This window comes from Blennius ocellaris, assembly GCF_963422515.1.
Source record: "Blennius ocellaris genome assembly, chromosome: 8".
In the NCBI taxonomy this organism is placed as follows: domain Eukaryota; kingdom Metazoa; phylum Chordata; class Actinopteri; order Blenniiformes; family Blenniidae; genus Blennius; species Blennius ocellaris.
The window spans coordinates 25,324,910-25,343,875 of NC_137657.1; the positions used below are offsets into that span (position 1 = coordinate 25,324,910).

Below are 18,966 nucleotides of genomic sequence, written 5' to 3' on the forward strand. Positions count from 1 at the left end.
TCTAATTAAAGCTGTGCCAATGAATAATTTTATATTAACACTGTAATAAGGGAGATGTGTCACTTGCAGTCATGAAGCCACAAAGAATGATCACCAACAGTGCAGGTTACTTCATTTCTGTGTTGCATTTTGCAGTCAGTGGATTTACAGATTCAAGCTAAATCTCGCTGCTCTCTTCTGGTTCAAACAGCGGAGGAATCGGTTGTGGTGGTAAAGAGGCCTACTCTGCCTTCTCTGCAAGCCTAAGAAAAAATATCTGAATTACAGACTGATGTTCATTGTGTTTTGTCCATGAATACTTATTAGATCATTTCAAATGGTCCGTCCACTTCTATCCTGGCTACACGAGTGTCCGTCTGTGATGCAACGGCTCTTTCTGCTGCATCTCTGCATCATAACATGGTTTTTATGGCCATGATCAAGTTATTGAGGGGTGGATTGATTCAGACCAGCACTACTGAAGGCCGAGGTCTGAAATGCATGGCCTTGGATTATACCTTTTGCACAACTAACAAAAGAATACTATTTTTAAGAGTAAGAATTGGCAGTGGGCTGATTCAGCTGAAACATCCTCCTTTGTTTTGTTACTGTAGTTGTACTCTGACTTAGATTCGATCATAATGACAATTTACATCCCCGTCCTTTGACAGAAGAGTATTCCTACTTGTTAATAGAGAAATAAAAAAACTGATCTCAGTGTTGTTGTTTTTAAAAGTTATCCTGACTACGCTAAGCCATGCTTGGTTTCCGTACATATCCTAGCTACTTTTTTTTGGTAGCATTCCGGGTATCCCTTTACTCGACGAAGCCACTGAAAATGCTAAATATTTTGAAAACAGCTCTCAAGGTGGAACTTTTTGAAAATGCTGTGACTCTGTGGGGAAGGGGCAAAATCGAAATGCATTGCAGCCGTAGAAATGAGACCTTTGCCCCAGATACATTAAGGGATCTACTTTAAGAAGAACTGTGATGTCATACGTCATGTGATAAGAGAAATACGTTGAAGGAAGCTGTTTACTGCAAGATTACGAGGTCTACTCGTGTTTTGTTTCTGGTTGAATCAGCACGATTTATAATGTCATTAGGGCTCATCTCTTCTGAAGTCATTCTTTTTGAGTTTCTCTGGGCTTATATCTTTAAAGCCCCATTTACAACGTTTTAAATCAAAACAGACCATTTGTGTTTTTGTTTTCACAAAAGTTTTGTATTCATTCAACAACAATTTAAAAACAATGTCCATTTTTTTTTTGCAGAAATGGCAGGAATGCTGAAAACATTGTAGTTATTATGCCAGACCACAAGTGAAACAAAGCTGAGGTTTGTTTTGGTTCTGACACCACACACATGCACCCTTAGAACTATACAGTATAAACATAAACACTGGTGAGTACACAAATATTCGAAGCGTCGGAACATTTTCAAAAAGTTCCAACTAAGCAGCCATTTTCAAAAAGTTGCATTTTCAATGGCTCCGAGCACCGTTGCTTTATAGATGGACAGGAAACAGGAACGTTTCACCAAAAGTTTCCTGTTTTTATTAGTCGAAAACGTCGTTATGCGCTATGCTAATGGTAGCCACAATTTGACGAGCTATGCAAAAACTTCAGCTGTATTGAGCAGCAGAGATAACGTGAATTATATATTTAAAACTCTGCTCCCACCTTGTCTGGCTAATAATCACATTTTTCAGTCTATTAAAGAATCAAAGAATAATCGATCCTGTTTTGCTTCCTATGTTCTTAAAAGGACACTGACTTGCTAACATTAGCCACAGGTTTACACACAAATGCACAGACTTTGTATTGATTTGAGTCACCTGAGATAAAAAAGAAAAAAAAAAAATGAAGAGTAATGGAAATAGCTGGTGGATTATGGTCAAACGAGAGGAACGTCTGGCTAATGATTGTGTTTCCATATGCAATTTGTTTTGCCGCGTCATACCTCTTTATCAGACCACAATGCAACAACCATTCTGTTATGTTGATTTCTGTTATTTTACTTATGCGTCAGGCCCAGTTGAAAAAAAAATAAAAAATCAAGATTAAAAGCAACGAGAAAACCAATAAAAAGCGGTGAAATGGAGAGATTGAAATCACGCCGAAGCACAGGATGAAGATGGTGGGTGGAGGAGGATGATGGACAGTTGTGGAGACAGGGTTGTTAGTTTATGTAGGCTGCGGGCAGAGTCGACTGGAAAATTTTGATCACTTTAATTTACTATATCCAGCATTGCTTCTCCCCCTGTCCGGCACTTTTATCAAGCCCTGTGAGCCCGTATTGATTTTTTTATTTTCTGCCCAGGATAAGAAGACAGAGAGTTAGGGAGCTCTGGTGAATGGAGAACTTTCCTCAGATTGCTGCTATTCTCCAGCTTATTGCATCCTGTCGTTTGTAGTTTCAGATGATGTCCAGTACGCCACGGCTGCTCCAGCCAATAAACAAGGTGACTAACAATGGAAGAGGGCCAGGAATGAAGAGAGGGAGACAGGCGAAACCGCCACGACGCACACAGATAGAATACAAGGGCGCAAGAGGACATTTTATAGCCAGAATTCACCTTTGTTTTAAAGCTATAGCTTTTTTTTTTTTTTTTACATGTTTGAACTAAATAATTGTGTTTTGTTTTGGGGCTTTTTGCCATTTTTAAAACAGTTGTAAGGGACAAACTCCACTAAACCTCGTTTTATGTTTATGTTTGGGGATTTATTTTCAGTTTATCATTATGTGAAGTCCTTTGACATTCAGGGAACCGGTGAAAGTCTAACTCCACTCATTGTTTTATGCATTTATGTCGCTTATATATATATATATATATATACTAATCCCGAGTGAAATCCAAGTATATACCAGGGTAAATACAGCAGCGAAAAGATAAAACGGGCATGTCAGTAAACACATTAACATTAATATTAAAGGTTAGTACATATAAAAAAAACCTTGACGTATATCACTATAAACAAAACACAAAACACATTTCAAGGCACAGTAATTTAAAGTGATTTGACACAGTTGTTGTCAACTTCATAAGGTGCACAAAACAAGTACTATGTTTCGGTTGAATGTTTGACTTTTCAATACTTATAATGAATTAAGGATATTTGTTGAAGGCTTTTCCATTCAATTTAAAAGCTAGAAGGGTTAATACTTGCTCCACCTGAAACATTTTTTATGATCTTACGTTACATTAAAACAAATGTTACATTACATTAAAACCAAGTGTGTGCTTGAGATTGTCCAAGAAATCCTTGAATTTGTCCCAGACTCATATACAGTAGCTCACAGTATCCACTGTTATTGGTCACGGGGTGACCTTATACATTAAATCTCATCTCAATGATACAAGAAGCACATTTTCAACCCAATCAATTATATTGTTTGAAAATAGAAGGGTTTATTAGATATAAAAGTATGAATAACCTCAATGTTAGCTGGGACATATGTGCAATAAGCTGCATGTTTAGCATTAAAGTCAAACCAAAGACTTTTTTTTTGTTGTTGCCGTAATCTACCACGCTTCCATGTCTCTGGTTTTGAATAACATTTTTCCATTCACCTGACTTGGTTTCTGTGGAAACAGGGAAAAACGCATCATTTCTAAAATGCTGATGCTGCATATACACACTGTGACTGTTTGTAAATAGTTATTCTGCACATGTGTGAGTTGATGGACAATAACAACAAGAGTGTCATGGCTCCCAGTCCATGTTCTTCTGGGACTGATAGCTTTTCAACCATTATAACAATCCAACTTGGTCGTCTGTCTATATGGATGTTCACGTACTCCCATTGTTAATATTTGTAGCGCACTATTCTCTGCGTGCGTGTGTGTGTGTGTTCATTACAAAAACAAACAACAGCATCCGCTAGTGGCCCAACTTTCTCACTCCATCGTTTTCAGTGCTTCAGGACATCGTTTCCAAAAACATGGTCGCATAAACCCAAAACTTTTTTAAAGTGAAAATGCAAAAATGATGCGTTTTTGCTTGAAACATTGTTGTGTTAATGGGGCATCAGTCCACTTACGTCTCGCCGCCACACTCCAATCCCCCGCCCCACCCCCCCCCAGCCAAATCAGCAACATTCAACGTTTAATTTTTAGTTTCAGATTATAATAGGATTGCCTTAACATTACAGGGTCGCTCCAGTATGATCGGTATCAACTAAAAGAAACTTTCCCAGAAATATACCTAATATTTTTTTAATGATTTTTTTCTCTAAGTAAGTAATCAAAATGTCAAAAATCTAAACTATCAGCCCTGATTATTGCATTTGCTTAGATATGAAGTAGTAAACCTGATCTACTCAAGCTTTCTGCCTATAAAAATGGGGGCAGATATGATATTACACAATAGGCGTTTGGCGTGTTTGCTTCATGAATATGGAATATCACATACTGGGAGGAGTACTACTTGCATACTTACTCTGATTTATCTATGACCACTTGTTTATCTTCGCCTTCAGTTGTTGTGATGACAGGCTTTCCCTCAACTGGCTCTCTATGACTTGTATTTGTTATCTTTCCTTTGGTTTTCTGAAAGATCATTTCCTATATTGTGGTTTTTCTTTTACCCCCTTATTGACAATTTCAGATTTGCTGTACCTCAATGTTCGTGCAAAACGACATTCCATGGTGAATGCAAGTGAACAGAGACAGAAACGATCCAGTCTGCACCGGATTATTCTTGTTTAAAGAGGAGAGAATGTAGGTGAATAATCCTGTTTGTGCATGATGTCACTCAGACTGTTATTCTTTGTGCAAAGTGCACGCAAAATCTTTTTTTAACTCGACACTTCATGCAGATTTTGATGTAGAATCTTTATAAATCAGGCCTTGTGTATTTTAATTCTATGATTTCCATCACAGATTTGTACTTTTAACCAAAAAAAAAGGTGATTTTCCCCTCAGTTTCTGTTGTGTTTTGTCTCCACCCCGCACTGTTTTCATAGAGTAACCATGTTTGAATTAAAATTCCAGGACTGAAGGCAAGAATACTATTTAACTTTTTTTTTTTTTTTTTTTTGTATATTCCTTCTCTTGGTTCATGCGAGCCTCCCTGAGCAAAATTAATTATCACCTTTGCCCCAAAGAAAATGCAATTAAAAAGTAGAGGTAATGGTTTTTTTGTCTCCAAAATGAAATGGGACAATAGTTCCGTCCCCAATTTATTGCTCTTCGTCTTTATTTTTGTGATAATGTCAGACAATCATGATGCATGAAATCTTGTATTTTTACCCCCGTCGTTCCTTTCTCATGGCTGTTTTTGCATTTTTTTAAATGTTGGGGTGTGAAGTGTGTGTGTGTGAGGGAGGAAGGTGTGCGTGTGAGAGAGAGAGAGAGAGAGAGAGAGAGGAAGGGGTGTGTGAGAGAGAGAGGGAGGGAGACAGAGAGAGATTAGTGACAGTCTGATAAAAGATGTCTCTAAAACCCTAATTAAAATTGAATACCCCCGCAAATGCAAAGCAACATGCAATCTGCAGGTATTTCATTTAGAGCAACTATCTCAGCGCGAGGCTGTGTTTCTTTTTTTTTAATGTCTTTCTTCATTGCACACAAATAGCCGTCCCACCCGTTCGTTTTATTTTTTCACACGTTTCACATCTGCCGCTGCCTTTGTCAAACCTCACAAGTTTGCCCTCCTCTACCTCCCTTGATGTCAAGTAGAATGACAAAATAAAAATCAAACTGAAGGACTCGTAGTGTGTCACTTTTTCAAGGTTCAGCCCATTAAAAGGGAGTGGGGGGGGGGGAAAATGCTTTTAATGGAAACTGTGCAACCTCAACATGAAGTTTTTTGTGTCTTTTGATAAAGAAAGTTAGCTCATGAATGAGCTGAGCTTCATGCTTTTTTTTTTTTTTTTTTTTAAATCTTGACCCTGGCGACATGCAATAAGCGTCTTATTATTGCCATTTTATGAAGCTCGCATGATTCATTTAGATGCAGAAACTGAGTCAATTCACTGTCGCTGCTGCTGCTGCTGCTGCGTTTGCAGTTTCTAAATCCTGCTGTCGTCCTCTCGTTACATCACTCGAACCTGAGGCCGAGCCCGTCTGCTCGCTCTTTGAACATCTCCCGCAGTAAAACGAGAAGAGCGACTGCACTTGTACAGCGGAAAAAAAGCCTGTTTGAGATTTGACCTGTGTTGTGGCTGCTGAAGCACTTTCACTTCCTACTGTCTGGACTCTGACTGCCCGCCATGTGAGCTCACTTCAGAGAAACACACACGCACGCACGCACACACACACACACACACACACACACACACACACACACACACACACACACACACACACACACACACACACACACAGGTCACATGAATCAGTTCGTGTTATTGTAACTATATGATACCAGATAGTATTCTGGGTTAAAAAGTCAGACTTTTTCTCTTTCAATCTTTTTTTCCATATTTTTCTGTAATTTTTTAATTTTTTAATTTATTATTTTTAATGACATTTTGTACATTCACTTGTCTCCTTTCCAGGCTGTAAAATGCAACCTTTTTTTTTTTTTTTTTTTTTAATGTATATTATTTAACGTAATACGAAAGCAATTTAACTGACTTGGTTGAATTCATCTGTAAATATATGTGTTCATACGAGAAAGAATGAATGAAGGAATGTTTAGTTTTGGTTAGAGTTCAACACTCAAGAAATATATATGCCAACAAGTTACTTTTTAACTTTAAATGACAAAGAGAAGGAATAATAATGATATTCCCTATACATATGTATATGTATATATTATGTACCTACATGGACTTCAGTTCATTGCATAACATCGCACTCTAAATGTGAGATTCGTGTTGACAAACTATTTAAACTGTTGAATGAAAGTTCCTTCACTTTTAATCTTGAATCAACGCAATCATTTCTCTGCATTTTTAGTCAACATATGTGGAATGAACCACTCAGAAGACACAAGACGTTTTAAGACATTTTTATGTTTAAAAAAAGTTAGTCATATTTTTTGTTTTTACAGCATTTTGTGGCAAATGAAGAGGAGAAATACCATCAAACCTGTTTCCCCTGTGTAGGTTTTGGTTGATCTCAGTTTTAGACTATATAAAGTAAAGTAATACATGGGATGTCTGATCGTCCTCATTTCCCAATGCTTTTCTGTTTTTATTTGATTTAAGTCTGATTTGCAATGGGAATATTACTCATTTAGTTTTTGTGGTGTTCAGCTCGATCCCTGCATAGCATATCACTCTAAAAATGAGTTTTCGATCCAGATTCCATATGATTTAATATAAATGCCATCTCTTAAACAGTTAATATTAACGTTCCTGTGCCTTGAGTTTTGTTCTTAACGAATTACAGCGATTCTTCTTTGTTAGTCAGTTTCATTCTTCAATGAATTAATGTCAATATGTTTGTGATTAAATCACAATTAAATGCTTTTTTCTTTAGTATTCTAAGTTGTTACCTTTTTTTTTTTCTGGCGCATGAATGTGCAGTTCGTGTAAACATTTATTGCGGTTTAGTCAGTCCTTTGCAACCTGTATGACGTGCATGTTGATGTTGCTTTAATGATAAATTTGCACATTTTTGTGCAGCAACAGTAAAGCCAAGCTTGAAAATGGTAAATGTATTCAGTAAAACCTGATTGATTTAAAATACATTAACTCTTTATCATTCAAGTGACCATATAAAGTCATTTCAGATGTTTGTTTTTTTCCTGTTTAGTTAAAAGTTCCTGTTCTTGTCAGTTAATTGTCAATAACTATTACGAAACACCAGAATCCTGAGAGTGACTAATGTCTATGGTTTTTTTTGTTTGTTTTTGTTTTTCCAGGATATTAGTGCTTTGGACTGTACAGGATGTCATGACCAGATTGTGGACATTTTCTTAAGAACATCCAGTGAAGATTTTCTAACTGTAAGTTGTGATACACGTCCTCATTTTGGTCAGTTTTGTACTTTCCATAAGACTTAAAAAAAAAAAAAAAAATAGCAATGGCATTCATGAGTTTTTATTCATTAAAATGTTGTAAAACCAAAGAAAACCTTTCAGCCAAAAAAACATTCAGTTGATACGTATTTCAATGAGTGCTTTATAAACACAGATTTAATCACTTTTCATGTATTTTCTATGGAAAAATATATACAACAAAGCAGCAGTTGGCAGCGCCGGTGTAAAAAAAACTATTCATGAGCATTGCATTAAAAAGAAGAAGAAAAAAAAGGCGTTACTCAACGCTCACACCTATAATCATTTTTACTTGGCTGCCTGCCGGAAATGTTGAGGAAATTGCTCCGGCTTAAGCTACCGTTTAGTCATAAGGATATGGTCAATTTGGTGCACAGCCAAAGCCCCTGACTCACTTTACTGTATGTCATTTTTTTTTTTTTTCCCCCTGATCCATTCCCAGAACACTAGTTGAATCATACAGCGAATAAATAATCCCCGCTGCAGTGGAGTTTAAAAGTGGTGAGCAATAAACATGTGTTTTTCTCTCCTGAACCACACAGACCCGCCGCTTTTTCTTCTCTTTCTTAACCTCCTCATTTTCCATCCAGACGGTTATTAACTTTCCCCCCCCCAGATGATATCTTGTCATGTTAACCATCGATTCCCGCCGTCGTTAAGAGCGTCCGCTAACGAAGGCCTCGCCTCTCTGGGATTTTTTTGGGGGGGGTTATTTCTGCCAGGAGTGACAGTCCCATGTGTTAAAGACATGTTTACTTCACGGCGGGATCAATAAGCGCTGTGAGCCAGCGTGAGGGAGTACAGGCCCTTACCGCTGTTATCGATGCACCGCGTATCACATTATGAAATATACGTAGGGAGGAAGCTGCCCGCCAGATTAAGGCGTCCTGGTAGATCAATGGCGAGTATGAGCATTAATATAGTGCTGCTGCCGCTCGCCTCCCCCGGACTCCCCGGGTTATTCTTGCTCTGAGGACAAACACTCGTGCACACAGACGTGCCTCTGCACCAACTGGGAGAATTACATTTTTTTTTTTTTTTTTTGCTGGTTGGCGTTACAGTCCGATAACTGTCATTTGAAAGGTTTCTGTTCAGCGCTGCAGCCAAAGGCCGCTCATTACAAGAGAATCCAAACTTCTTCACAAGATCTGGAGAGAATAAACATGTTCGCAGTCATTTACTGTGTTTCTGTGCAGCTAATTATTGTTTTTTCAATAGTGTTTTACAGTAAAAATGGTTTAAAATCACCTTAATGAAAGTTTGCAATTCTAAAAGTTCTACACTGAAAGCACAGTAAACTATACACAACTAAGCAACAGGTAAAAAGGAAATATAAGAAGTCGTCGGTATCGCTATGTCCAAACTCCACATGGCACAAAAATGTGTGAAATTAAGAACATTAAATAAGAATACATAATTAAATATTACAAATATTTAAATAATATTTTTTTTAGAATGATAACAATTTACGATAAGAATTTAAAAAAGCCAGTATTCACAAAATACATTAAAAAAAACCCCAAAGAAAACAAGCAAATGACCAACAATTACAAACTGGAAACGTTGGATACAATACTGTCAATAATCAGGTTAAGTTTTTTATACTGTATTGAACTGGTTGAAATAACTACACTGCAGTTCAGTGGAAAATCACAACGATATGTGTTCGTTATTAACCCCCTGAAAAACACAATTTTGAATACTGCAGAAAATCACAATAGATGACAATCCTGTGGAAATCTCACAACAATGCAATAACGTTGCAGTATCCATAATGTTTTAGTACTAGTAAAATATAGCTATCAGTGTGATTTTCAACTGCAGTGTGATCTATGGATGCCTACTATTGGAAATACTCACAAAACTATTTCAATTATGTACGAAATTATGTACAAGAAATAACAGTTAACAGCACTTGACTTTGTGGGATTATAATTTTATAGATAATATGACTTTAGAAAAGTTTAATACTGTGAATAATCACAATTTTAGGTGTTTATAACTCACAAAGAAAGTTAAAGTAAAGTGTTTAGTGCTGCAGAAAATCACAATAGATGACAATACATTAGATTTTTTTGTTTTGCAGTGAAAAAAAACATGATTGTGATATTATCCAGTCTTTACTGTTCTTTATTGTGATTTTCCACAGTATTGCATTTAAAAGTGTATGTGTACTGCAATTTTTTTTTCATGCACAGAATTGAGATTAGACAGTAGACGTCACACTACATTGGTAAACAACCATATTGTGCATCTATAAAAAAAAATCCATTCAATTGAAAGGTTTTGAATTTGAATATTTTTTTAGATGCTCGTACTATGTCAACTAAAATGCTTCCATCAATTTATTTTTTTATTTTACATTAAAAAAAAGCGTAATCTTGTGAAATACTAGATTTTGTTAAAAAAAAAAAAATATATGTATATTTACTCGTTTATTTTTTTAATTATTAGTTTAAATTATATTTTAGAAAATGATAATGGAATAAATCGTGATGGTATTTTTACAGTTTGGATTAAATCACTGCAGAAATCTCTTGTATTCTGTTGATTTGTTTTCGTATTGCAAAAATAACAATCTCAATGACGCTACTCTCCCGACTGTGGCAACTAAAAAAGTGAAGTTGCTACTGTAAAACATACTGTAAAGTTTGAACGCTGTGAAAAATAGCAGCAAACACTAATGTTAAAAAATCCTATAAAAATGCATTACTGTAACATTTAACGTTGTTGGTGTCTGGAAATCTTCAAGTTGTTCCAATTTAATCCCAAACTGAGACTAATCTGCCTCCATGCATCCTCATGTTAACCCTTTCATGCTCCCCTTTGACCTTGTTTGAAGCTACAAAGACTTTTTCCCCCTCTCTTTGCACATTGTCAACTCAAACTTACTGACTCATCCTTGCACCCATAAATATGACATTTCTGCCCGGCAATCATCCCGACCACATCCAGCTGACCTCACGTATAAAAACTCAACTCATAGACCTCGTTTCCCACGATGCGCGTCACTGACGTGAGCCTCTCATCTGAATATATCCCCACTGTGGAGGACAACAGAGGCGCGTTGTCATCCAGCTGACCCTTGAAGTGGCCAGATGAAGGGCAGAGGGGAGGAGGAGGAGGAGGAGGAGGAAGGGAAACTTGGGCCAAGGTCAAGAAAGCTAATTTGTTTCCTGCGTCCCCTGCCGTCCCTGAGAGGCAGACCACACACTGCCCGAGCACGGGGGGCTTTAATGTGGCAACAGCCACATAACATGAGGCTGAGCTCATGTGCTACTGGAGGAATCTGGGCTTTTCTCTGTCGCTGGGTGGGATGTATGAGGAGGACCCCAGTTTGCAAAGAGACTTTGACTCTTCATGAGGCAATACATTTCTTACAAACAGTGAATACATTATGCTAATAGTTGTGATTTACATAGAGATCAGTGACGAATCAGTAGTTTTTATGAACATAAAGAAAGTTTGCTTTAATTTTCCCAGCCGTAAAAATGCCTCCTGTTTGATCAAGTGTTGCCTTAAAATATGAATACATGTTTGAGTGAGTCCAAAAAAAAACCCCTTCAGCTCTTTGAAATCTGTGTTTTTCTGCTTTAATTGCAACAATAGTTTTTCTTCTGGTCATTGTTTACATTTAAATCCATCCTTTCTTCACCGAAATATAGTGAATTATTGGCTCAAGTACGAAATTCGCAACTGATCTCCATTGAAATTAAACCATCACCTTAAAAGAAAAATAGACAACTTTTTAACAAAACAAGAAGGGATATAGGATGCAGGATGATCTACAACAATGTATTTAGTCATCCAGAATGCATTACAACAACAAAAAAAGTCCCCCGACCCCACCAGCTGACCAAATACATTTTGAGAACACAGATTATTTGGACGGACACCCACAACATCAATTTCAGCCTAAGACCGTGTTCTGCAATCAGTAATTCAATCTAATGTTGTTGTTTTGTTTTTTTTTTGCTATGAAGAGCATCTTTGAGTTTATAAAAAAGTGCAACATAACTTTGATGTATTGTTATTATCATTCATAGAACATATTTTAAAATGACCATATACTGGTTTATTTTGTGATTGAATTTGCTGCCATAATTCTCATAAATACTTGTTGGAGATCAAAATGTGTCCCTCAGATAGTGAAGATGAATTCAAGCCTCATGATGATCAAAGTCACTCAATCTCTGAAATGTACCACCATAAACGGTTAAAATACCTGGAATACATCAAAGAGGGTCAAGACAGATCAGTGCAATGTCATTGAGAAATACCATATACTTCCAAAATCCAAAATGTTTAGATTTTCCATTGTTAGTGTTTTTGATTCATAAGAGACAAAACTTCCAGTCACACACAGAGAAGAAAAATGGTACAACTATGATCCCCCCCCCCAAAAAAAAAAGGTTCATATTTGACAAAAAAGACCTTTTGTGACATAGCTGTGTAAACATTAACATTGTTTCTAATAGGGAGAATTGGTTATACATAACTATTTGGGTTTCAAAATTTGGTTAAATAAGGCTCATTTCTGTAGAAGTTGACGAATAATCTCACATTACCTGTAAATATCTTCCTTTTTTGTGTGGACAACTAACTTGTCCACCTCCATTACCTTCATGTGAGATGTTTTGTCAGAGCAGCTGAGAGCTGTCTTCATTTAAAATGAATGGAGTCGCAACCTCAAGGACACCCGTGCATTCTGGGTAATGGGAAGGAAGGTGGGGAGGGGGGGGGTGAAGCCAAATGAAGTTAAATTACTAAGCTTCCACCAGCCTGTAATTCATGTCTGAGGATTCATTTCCAGTATAAATACTAAGACTTCCTAATACTCGCCTCATTATTCGACTTTTAAAAAAACCCAGCGAGCGTCTAATCAGAGATAAGTTCTCCAAGTTTCTAATGGATGAATATATAGATTGATGGACTCAAAGTTACCAAAGAGATCAGTTTTTTGTTTTTTTTCCCCCCTCTTCTTTTCTTTCTCCTCCCTCTTTTTAATTAGCACCTGTGAGCTGTTTCCCATTAACACTGCGCACATTAAAAATCCCTCTGCTTTTTCTAATTAAGTAAAGTGGAAACAGATTAGATGGCTTCTTTGAACAAAGGTCAGTGATTGCACTTTGTCTCGCCCCTGTGTTTGTTTGTTTGGCCGGCACCAGGAGAGAGTCTGCCACTTCTTCCCAGAATGTCACTTCACAATCACTGTTTGTTTTACGCAAGCGGCCCCCTTTTATTCTTCTCTCTTCATCTCCTATCCACCTTTTTTTTCCCCCCCTTCTCTCTCGCTTTGTCTTCACCACAACGCGATCGATGGATAAAGACACTCGCTACTGTCAAGCTTTCTTAAATGTATATATTCCCCTCCGCGGGAGGGAGAGAGAATGGGATTTTTTTGAATGATATTTTCTTTTCTTATATGATTATGAAGCACATGTCAGATTAAAGCGGGCGCTTGATGAAAGATAGGCATCAATCTGCGACGTCTCCGGAGAGGCTGCGGGGCACGACATGGTTGTCAAGAAGGAGGAATATGGTGACTCATCCGTCTCTAATCTCTCTTTCCTGGACAATTGATCTGACTTTCATATCCATTAGCCCGGCTTTCATAGCTGCCGTAATGAATGGCTGCGCCGCAGACATACTTCAAGACCAAACTCGTCTCTCAGGCAGACAGAGGAAGGGGAAGAAAAAAACTTCTCCTGTCAACAGGTACTTCTGCTAATCCAAGAAGAACTGACTAAATATTCCATCCCCGGCCTGCAGATTGCATCAGACGTAAGAAAACGTGTCACTTATTGATGTAAAGTCAACATGCATGATGCTTTTCGCTTGATTTATAAATTTTTTTGTGCAAATATGTAGCAACTTTAACATAGAGATCACACTTCTGACTCAATCCAGGACAAAATACAGTGAAATATAAAATAAATTTTGTAGTATGCGTTTTTGTTTGTTTGTGTTTTCTATTGTTTGGAACTTCTAGTGTATAATATATAAAAAAAAACATGTTCCATGAAGTAATAATGTCATGTAACACTCTCAAACTGTTGAGGATGAAATTATATACAAGGGGAGAAAGGATTTTATCCCCACTTTCTTATTAAAAACAAATTAAATATTTGCCCCCCCATAGTCATGTTAGTTCAATGTTCAATTAGTGGATGCACAAACACAAAATCCCCCTAATAACTACCTCTGAATGCTTTGGTCCATGTCACTGCCCGTGGATCCGTGGAAGTGTTTAACACTTATATTTTTACATTTTAAAAGATTAAAACGTCTAAGTGTGTTTGCAATATTAAACATTTTCATCTTATATCAAACTCCTTTATACGTTGTTGACAGTAATATTTAAAAAAAAAAATGTTAATGTTAATGAGTTTGTTTCCATGTATAATGTTTCACACTGCAGAATGGACAGTATGGTTCTTTGAAATACAGCTGAGATAATAAATAAACAGAAAACATTTACGCAAATAGAAATAGAAGTCTCTTTAAGGGTGTATTGGTAAAGCTGCTGAAATGATCTTTGTGTCAACAAATTCCCCATTTTTGAATCAGAATCATTAAAAAAGAAATATGTTGATCACTGAAAGTTTTGGTTATGGCTCGTGGTTTAATACAGGCTGATGAGAGAGTCCAATCCAGACTTTTAAAATGTGTAAAAATGACTTTTGTTGTATTCGTCCTCGTTAACACGGCGACGTGTCAAGCGAGAATGCATCGTTTTTGCGTCTCATTTCAGAGGTTCCACGTTTACGCGGCGACATATTGAAAACAATATACGTTTACACCAAAAAGACACAGTGAGGGTGGATTGACCTGCTGGGACACTTTGGTTTTTGTAGCAGTTCACTGTATTTTGCAACAGTTAATGTTTCCTAAAAAAGAAATTAAGTTAATGGAGTTTTGTTCATGGTTGTCTTAAATCTCTTCATTACTGTCTTGGATATAACGTCCAAGTGAACACATTTGCTCCCAGACGCGCTAAATTCTTGCACAAATCCTCCCGTGTGCTCGGTTTTGAGCAGAGCATCAGCCCACCTGTCGCATGCTAACAGCTCCTGTGCGCGAGCGCCACAAAGACCCAGCGGTGCTCTGAGCCGTGTGCTGCAGAGAGGCGCTCACGCGGAGATAACAGGTAAAACGTGGCTGCAGGAAGCTCGTCTGTGCAGGTTTTTTTCAACAGCTTTGTTGTTGTTGTTGTTTTGTTTTTTTGTTTTTAAGTTTTTTTTTAACGTCGTAGCGAGGGTCACCTGCAAAGTCTGGGGGGGGGGGAAGAAATAGTTTTTCCCACTAATTTCTTCAAATTGATTCTATTTTAATGATCCGATGAGTAAAACAGTCACTTTGCCTGGATGGTGATGAGGCTTTAGAAGCAGCTGTTGCTTCAGAACTGTTGGAAAAATGTTGTACATAATGTCCCAATTTAGTCAAAATTTAATAGCATATTAAGATGTGTTAAAAAAAAAAAAATTTCGGTTCTTTTTTGGGCTTCCATCATACGACCAAATCAATGACATCTATTACAGCTCAGGAGGAAACAAAAAAAAAGAAGAAAGCTGCCAACACACTGTCAGTGCTCCAGATTGTTGATTCATCTCAATGGGATTCTTATTGGTACATTGTGGTATGATTATCACCAACACATTCCTCCAGCCTGGACCCCCCCCCCCCCCACCCCCCCAACACCTCGAGAGTTACGCATGAGGAGGAGCTGACAAAGGGAGCCAGACAGGAAGGAGAGAACGACAGAATTTAATAAAGTTCAACAAGGCAGAAAGGATTGCACAAGCAGTGAATAGAGATTCTGCTTTTTTTTTCCCTTTCTTCACCCCCACCCCCCCTTCTTTTCCCCTCTTCCTCCTCCTTTACAACTTCTGCCTGCTTAAACACTTTTACACCCCCCCGGTCCTTTTATCTGCATTCATGGAGAGTAGGATAGCTGGACACAGAGAAGGAGAGGAGTTTTTTTTTTTTCTTTTTTTATTTGAGTGTTGACCGAGGATGGCCACCATCTGTGCAAACTGTCCCGACGGCCCGGCCGCGTCTTCCAGACGCTCCTCGGATGATCTACACATGGCAATTTATGGCCTCCGCGCTCTGTTTTGCCACTATTTAGGATTTTTTTTTTTTTTAATCGGCGCTTTTCTTCAGCAGGCAGTATATCATTTCCAGCCAACTGTGATTTGAACATCATCTCACACCCCTCCTGTCCTATTCACTGCTGCTTTTGTCTTTCTTATTCCTCATCATAAAGGAAAAAAAAAAACCTCTTCACAAACCCAGCCGACACTTATCTCTCTGCTACTCTCTCCTCCCCCTCCTCCTCCTCCTCCTCCTTCTTCTCTTCCCCCCCCCCCGGCCACTGAAAAGCCTTCCACTAAGCTCAAACACACGAGGGGGAGTGGTGAAAATGGGGTAGATGACATTGTTTTCAGTGATATGGATGTACGGCTTAAAGACAAAAGTGTCGGCTGAATGTTGTCATGTCAATAAGCCATCAGTCGCGCCGCTAACAATAAGTTAATGATTCCCCAGCAGTAATACATTTATGAATAGAGAAGTGTCTTCTTCAGCCCAGCGGGTGTGCCCATTAAAACAGAGCATGAACAAAATAATTGTGATTTGCAGATAAAATCCACTTTAGAATGGGATCCCGACTGAGGAATTGTTGAAAGAGCTGTAATTTTCCACTAAAACGTGACACACACTCACAGGAGCCCTGCTAATCAACTTCAGTTTGTGTGTGTGTGGGTGTGTGTGTGTGTGTGTGTGTGTCAGTGTCTGTGTGTCTCCTTTAAAGTCTGAATCTTTGCACTTTATATACAAATTAAAGAAAATGGGTTTAGTGATATAGGCTACATATTTTAAAGTTTAAAGGAATATTTTAGACTTTTTAGCTGTAACTTTGACTATTTTTCTCGCCATCGTAAAACTTTTTCGTTTTATGCAGTGACCTAAAAATGCAACAAAGAAACTACCCGTAAAAAAGTCTTTGAAGCTGTTTTATGTGTGACACGTGTCTGTAGAAATTCTTAAAATTATCTTGATTTTTCATGTCAAACGGACTCATTTCTAATGGTTAAGATGGACAATGGTGGTTGGCGTATTTATCTGTTGGCCGTCTTTGTGATGTACAGCACGTAGATCCTGAAACTATGACGTAGCCATTTGTCATCATTTTAATTTAAAATCCACATTGTTGTATATTGCATCAAATTGATTATTGTTTTTGATTAAAATAGCCAAGGCAGTGGTATCGATTTATTTTTATTTCAGGGGTTACATACAGTTTGACCACAGATTCTCCAACGAGTATAATACTGACATAGTATGCTAAGTAACTATAGCATTAGTATGAATCAATGAGGAAAATCTATATTTACTCAATGTCGCATAGAAAATATCTAACAGTCTGAAGCTTTTGAATGAAAATTAAGCTTGATATTAACAAAATGTTATTTGAACAATTTCTTCTGGTGTACGTTGAGATGTTTAGAGGTATTGACGTTTCTTTAGTTTGAACACAGTAAGACACTTACATCCATCACAGCAACACACGAACAAGGTCAAGTGTTCATTTCTTATGGTGATTGAAACCTTTATGATAATGCTTTTTTGCAATTCTTTTTTCATTTCCTTGGTTGGATTGGATCATCTGGTGAACCTAAGCTAAGCTTGCTGCTTCTATTGGGGAGAAAAACATCCAAGCTCTGCTTAAAGTTTAATAAATCCATATTATTGATCAGATTTTACTTGATTTTTCATTGTGAAGACATATTTAATTCCAGAAATAATATAGAGTATTTGCCAGGCTGTGTCCTGCTGGGAATTTTAAAAGTTATATATGATACATGATAAAGTTTCGCCCACCAGTTGTTTGGTATATCGAATAGTATATTTCAAGTTTTAATTATGAGTTGAGAAATCTGTGGTCCCACACTCTTACATTGTCTTGATTTGATTCGCAGAACCACCACAGGAAATACACATTGTTATTTATTGCGGAAGCTTTTCATTGTCAAAAAGGGAATCTTTAAATACTGTATATAACTGAACTGTCTCTCTGCACACTAGCACCATCAGTCTTTTTCATCGCCAACTGTCATGTTGTGAGAAGAAACATCATTCTGAGTTCTTGGCTCTGAAAGAGGCCAGACGTAAAGATTACTATCTGACACGCCTTTGGGAGCGCGTACACAAAAAGCACACTGTTCAGCAAACTGTTTTGGGAAAAGAAAAATCACAAAAAACTGTGAAAAATGTCCCATACAGTGTGGATTTGGGATTTAGCTGAAAAGGGTACTTTTGAACTTTTACTGTTACTTTATGGGTCAAATCAGGAGGGACAGAAATGGTGATGTGTGACTCCGCCCATATAATTTCCGACCCATTATCGTGTAAAACCGTAGCTGCTATCAGCAATACTTTGCAGAATAGTAGGGATATGTGATCAAAGAAAGTATTTAAAGGTGTTTTAGTTTGAACTGTAGCTATTGAAATGACAGCAAACAAACATAGATTCCTATGGTTGAGCTCAGTTCCAGTTCTGGCGTGTGTAAGCCATCAGCAATTATCTCAACACTTGTGGAAGCAGAAGTAGTTTAACCAACCAGACAAATAATACTAAAATAAGAACCAAACTGAAAATAGTATCGTTTGTGTAAATATTGATAACACAATGTGAGAATCGATCTAAAATCAGACATGTATGGGATCTGAAGTGTTTATATTGTGCAGATCATGTCATGAAGAGATTGATTCAATGGCTTTTAATCAAACAATGCTGTTGGGATCACACCACAGTCAAAAAAAATAGCCTCAATAAAACTCTTAACTGGCTCAACTGAGGGTGCTTCACCACACTGACAGAATAATCAAAAGCTTAAAGTTTGTAGTCGTTTTTCACGGTTCAGAAATGTAAACCAGTTACAGTATGTGTATTATTACTACTGTTTTCTTTTTTCCCCCTGATCTAAATACCAGGTAAAAACCAATACTGATACTTTGTACAAAAAGCCTG

At 37.4% G+C, this 18,966-nt stretch overlaps 1 long non-coding RNA gene across 1 annotated transcript in view; it reads left to right on the plus strand.

Moving 5' to 3' along the window:
* Positions 1 to 18,966, plus strand: part of LOC308132976 — a 63,703-nt gene that overhangs the window by 8,874 nt on the left and 35,863 nt on the right. Inside the window, exon 2 of the long non-coding RNA XR_013936712.1 lies at positions 7,797 to 7,880. This is a non-coding gene — a long non-coding RNA (uncharacterized lncRNA). The remainder of the gene's footprint in view (positions 1 to 7,796; positions 7,881 to 18,966) is intronic.